This window comes from Staurois parvus, unplaced genomic scaffold (assembly GCF_062004578.1).
Source record: "Staurois parvus isolate SC_StPar_1 unplaced genomic scaffold, SC_StPar_1.0 ptg000618l, whole genome shotgun sequence".
In the NCBI taxonomy this organism is placed as follows: Eukaryota; Metazoa; Chordata; class Amphibia; order Anura; family Ranidae; genus Staurois; species Staurois parvus.
In genome coordinates, this window is record NW_028318414.1 from 1820454 (window position 1) to 1826453 (window position 6000).

The window sequence follows — 6000 nt, forward strand, 5'->3', positions numbered from 1 at the left end:
AAGGGCATGCAAAGAAGTTTTTGCCCAGAATTCTGCTTTAAAACAAATGTGAACACAAATGGCATTTAGATCATTGGTGTTAAGCCGGCCATAGACGGTTCGAATCTTGGCCGGTTCAGCAGGAACCAGCTAAGATTATTATTTATTTCAGGTACTTATATAGCGCCGTCAATTTACGCAGCACTTTACATATATATTGTACATTCACATCAGTCCCTAACCCTCAAGGGGCGTGCAATCTAAGGTCCCTAACTCACATTCATACATACACATGCTAGGGCCAATTTAGACAGGATCCGCTTAACCTGCCAGCATGCTTCAAACCATGTATGGTCCATGCTGAATGTACCCAAGTTGATCAATAATACACGTGATTATTGCTAATGGCGGTTATAGCCACTAGCAATAATCACTGTGTTCTCCAAGCGGGGAAGGCTTCCCCTGCCAGAAGAACACAATAGCTCTATAGGAGGGATACCACTGTCAACACTGACTGTGTCCCGTGGTTGCAGGAAAGAAATTTGCTCCATCTATGGCCAGCCTTAAGCAGTCTGCAGTAAAATGGTACTCTGTTCCCAACCCTGAAATGAAATTGCTAGTTGCCTGGCCATCATGGTTATTCATTGCCAGTAAATGTGCTGCATTTGCGCTCAGAATTTCCAACTTACATACTTGTTTCCACTCAGTGAAGCTGGAGGATGAACACAGCAGACTAACTTTTTCAGATGTGGTCAGGAATGACAGCACAATTTTACAAATATTCTATATTTTTTACAATAATGCCGAGTTTTAGTTCTTATAGAAACAGTCTAATAATAAGCTGTTCACCTTCACTGTGACAAGTCCCTTGTGCTTCTGTTTTCTACTTCAGTAGTAATATTTCATTGTCCAATGACCCCCACCACCATAATCTTCCAGTGCAGAGGGGGTTAATAGAAGTGAGGAGCTGTCACAGGTTGTAATCAAGACAGCCCAACTATCTCTGCCTGAATGAAACAGGATCTATGAATGGAGGACAGGTGGATGAGTGATAGGTCCGCCTTTTCATTCATAGATCATGCTTTATTCATAGAAGCTACAGGAATGGCATCTATGAAGAGGATACACACCATTACAGGTAACTAATGTGCTGTATCCCTATAAAGAAAATACTAAACATCAGAATTAGGCCTCATACACAAATTTGTAAACCTAACATTTTACATTCCTGATATAGTGCATTCAGAAAGTATTCAGACCCCCTTCACTTTTTTCATTGTTATGTTGCAGCCTTAAGGTGGGAATACACAATTAGAAAATCGACCGACTGGTCATCCAACAACCGAGAGGCGTTCGTTCGTTCGTCGAAATCGTGGCCCACATTAACCAATCTAAAAAAATCGTTTGTCGGGCAATATGTAGTGTTGACGTCTTCCGTACAAGTGGAAGTGATGCAGTGTGCATGTGACCTTGTAGCCACGCCCTTCCAGCCAGAATGAGCGATATACACAACAATTAACAGCAATGAGTATAATATTGTTTATTACATTACCTATATACATAAATAGTGATACATAAAATATAATCTGCAGAATTCTGCTTTCATTATCTCATTAGGCCAATCTAATTTCAACATTTGGATTTTTCGTTCGTGTTTACGAAGATTCCTTGGACATAAACATCTGGGTCATCTTCTGTTTCCGCTCATGTGTGATAGCAGTTGATAATTTTTTTGTACGACCATCATACCACCGCATAGGAAATCAGTCGTTTGTATGCGAAACAACAACATTTTTCACTGTTGTTCAACTGAATTTTTTTGTTCACAATATCGTTCTGTTAAAACATCCTGCTCATCAGTGAAGAAAAAATCGTTCGATCAGTAGTTCCATGAAATTTTTCGTACGATTTTCTTATCGTGTATATGGGGCATAAGGACTGCTACCTCATCCCTTTAAGCCCGAACACATATGAATTACATGGGATCTGAGACTAACTTATTGCAGATAAGGAACTAAGTGAGCTTAATTACCACCTTAATCAGCAGCCACAGAACCTGTGTAATCAACATGTGTTTGGGTTTAAAGGGATAAGGTGGTAACCAGGGGCGGACTGACAACTCATGGGGCCCCCGGGCAATAGGGGATCATGGGGCCCCTGTGTCCTTGCCCAAACTCAAAAAAGTCTATGAAAAAGGTACCAGGGGCATCTCATGGGGCCCCCTACTGACCCCGGGCCCTCGGCAGTGCCCGAGTTTCCAAATGGTCAGTCCGCCCCTGGTGGCAACCCTATGCAGCCTGATACTACAGCTGTTTAAATTATTTTTTTCTTCTCCTTAGGCCCCTTTCAGACAGGATGGATCTGTCAGCGTGATCCACCTGCTCAGCAAGGAATCTCTCTGCTGATCCCCGCTGAGCAGGCGAATGACAGGTTTCTGTCCCTGCTGCTGAGCGGACACAGACACTGCCTGCTAATTTCAATGGGACGGTCGAATGGAAATGGACCGCTTGTCTGTTTCCACTTGATTGTCATCTGATCTGCTATACGGATGGGAACGGATCCCCATCCATCTGTTTTTGGCTGCCAGCAGGGTTTCGAATGTCGGCAAGTGTTAGCTGACTATTGTCCACTGTCACCCGCCGGTCCATAGAAGTCTATGGATGGACCAAATGGGTTAACCTGAAAAATGGACAGGGGGACCCCATCGGTCCGCTCATGTGAAAGGGGCCTTAATCTACATTCAGTACCCCATAATGACAAAGTGAAAACAGAATTTTAGAAATGTCTGCAAATTCATGAAAAAGGAAATACTGATCACATTTGCATAAGTATTCAGACCCTTTGCAACAACACTTTAAATGTTTCTCTTGATCGTTGCTGAGATGTTTCTGCACCTTGATTGGAGTCCACCTGTAGTAAATTAAAGCGGAGGTCTGGGCTCCCCCCACAAAATTAAAAGTCAGCAGCTACAAATACTGTACCTGCTGACTTTTCATATAAGGATACTTACCTGTTCAGGGATGTAGCAATGTCCTCACCCGAGCCGCTTCTTCGGGTGCAGGTGCCGGAGCAGGAATCTTCAGTTAATGGAAACCAGAAGTGAATCCGGCTTCATAGCCGGTCTTCTACTGCACATGCGTGAAGAGCACTGCACTCTTGAATGGTCTTGCAGGTTACGGGGGAAGGAGGGGGGAGCGAACTTCAGGCTCAGATCGCCACGGCGCATCTGACCGGAAGTGGGAACGGGTAAATGTCAAAACTAGGTACCGGCTCCCTCCAAAAAGTGCCAAATGTGGACAGGGAGAGGAGGCAAACTTGTGGAACTTCCCCTTTTGGGTGAAGTTCCGCTTTAAGGGCTCATGTACACTGCAGCTGATATACTGACGTTCAGGAGCTTTTCTGTGTTTTTTTCAGCAGCTCCTGAACTCTGTTTTCCTTCGTGTCCATGTACACATCGTTACATCGTCATTTACAGTAATTTTTTTGAATGCACCAAACTTGCGTTCAAGAGTAGATTTTATCAGCGCTTCAAACGCAAAACGCTTGTAAACGTGGTTAATCGCGTTTACATTTAGAAGCGTTTAACTGTGCAAATCCAGATGCTGTCCAGAACCTTTTTTCATCATCAGAAATGCATGCAAAGTGTTTTCCATGTACTCAAACGGACCCAGTACCCCAGCGCAGTCAGTTCCAGGTTTCACGTGAAGGAAAAAATGGTATAACGCACTGCATTATGCTCATGATGGGATCCATAGTGAATACAACCAGAAAACATAGGTAATCTCAACACATACTGCTGTCTCTGCTTCTGCTCTCTCAAAATGTCTGAAATAGTTAATTTTTTACTGTTTTCAGTGCATTCTGTGCATTTGAGGTCTCCTGTTACCTTTAAAAAACGCTTCTAAACGCAAACGCTCATAGACGTGGTATACAAATGCAGCTAAGCAGACGTTTTTTAACCTCCATTTTCCAGCAATTTCCATCGTTCAGAAGTGTTTTCCAAGCGTCCCGTGTACATGGAGCCTAACGTGGAACTTCACCATCTCAGTCAACATTGACTATTTTTAAACCTTATGGTGCTAGCATTAGTAAATAGATAGGAAAGTATATAATATTTACTTGTCTTAACATTTTTTTTACATTTCTTCAGTTACTTCCTGGTTTCCATGCCTAGGCAAATGATGTCATACATCCCAGAACTCTTCAAGGGGGGGAGGAGGGGTTTTCTTAGCTAAGCACACCCTCCTGTCTTCATGCCTGAGCTAACGGGAGATGATTTCCAGGAAGTAAATGTTACATGAATCATCTGCCCTTACTCTAGATGGCCACAGCCAGAAATGCTAGGGGTGGTTTCTCAGCAAAATAAAGCATGGAGACATGGATGGATGGGGGAGTTTGCTTTGAATGTTAAAAAAGAATGAAATAGTGTTTTTGGCTTGTGTGTAGTTCTACTTTAATCTGATTGGACATGATTTGGAAAGGCACACACCTCTCTATAAAAGGCCTCAATGCAAACTCCAATGTGTTTTGCATGGCAGGAGAGGCTTCTGCCATACAGTGCAGATCAGTGGAGGGTGGCAGTGATGGTTGTCCTTCTGGAACTTTGTCCCATCTCCACACAGGATCTCCGGAGCTCAGTCAGGAATATTGCTGGAAAGGTTGATCATATTGTTTGAGATATCAATTTAGTGCCCAAGAAATTAAAAGTATAATTAAAGACAAAACTATTTTTCCCCTTACGTCTTTCAGGCCAGCACCTTGAGAGACCTCGGCTCCTCCCCATCTGAGGAAACACCTCCACCCTAAAATAAAAGACCTCCACTCCCCTCCGACCTCAGTTCAGGTGTTTCCTCCGGTGGGGAGACACGAGGAAGCACAAGGTGCTGTCACCTAGACGGCAGGGGAGCCGAGGGCCGGATAGCCGGCTGAGTGGCTCGACGCAGCCGGGAGTGAAGGCCGGAGGGTCCAGCTGCACATCCTCCCTGGGCGGGCTGTGTGGCAGTGGGCGTGCACCCCGGGTGACGGGGCCAAGCACGTACTTGCGCTTCGCCCCCGACCCCCTCCGGCGAGTTGGGGCGTCGGGGTGGCTGTGGTATGATCTGGGGAGGATCTGGGTGATGTCTCGCTCCTTCCCATGCTGGTGTTGGTTGTTGCTGGGCCGGACGCCGGGAGACGGTGAGTTCCGGCAGAAGGGGCGGGGCTTCACCCCGGGCCGCGACTTCCGCTTCCGGTCGCGGCCCTCAACCACAGCAGCGCAAAATTCAAAAGGCGGTGCATAGTAGCCTGAGGGACAGGCCTGCACCAAGCGACCACCCTCCTGGAGCGCGATGTCGGAGGCACCGGGACCAGGAGACGCCAGCACCAGCCAGATACAGGTAAGGTGCCTCAGTGGAGGCCTCCCCTATCTGTCGCCCCCTAGCTCCAGGGGCTTTCTCGGAAGGGTAGGGCAGGGGGTCTGCGGTGGGTGCAGGTCCTTAGGCTCTGCCGGGGAAGAGAGATGGGTGGATAGTATAGTGACTTCCCTCCTGCCCCTTCTTTATGTTTTTCAGGGCAAGGCTTGGGCTAAAACCAAACACCAGGAGCCCAAACGGAGATGCCCATAATGCAAGGAGGTGTTGAGAGAATCCTGGAGGAAGGTGCTGTGTGGCCCATGCATAGAGGGGTTAGTGAGGGAGGACAGGCCTGAACAGGGGGACTTAGCTAGGTCAGTAAAGGAGTTGACTAGCACGGTTGACTCCTTTAAATCACTCATGGAGCGGTTTGCGCTTCCCCAGCCTACACATTCCTCCCCCCCCGGCGGCCTTGAGTCGAAGCAAGGAACCTCTCTTGGCTAGGGAGGAGGAGGAACCATTAGGGGATTCCCGGTCAGAGGAGAAATCCACAGGGGAGGGTCCCTCGGAGGAAGGCAGGGGTCCCTCCCGGTATAAATTGACCCTAGAGGAGGTGGATGAGCTCCTGGGGGCAATTTATGAGACCCTGGACATAAAGGAGGAGGTTAAGACCCTATCTCTCCATGACCAG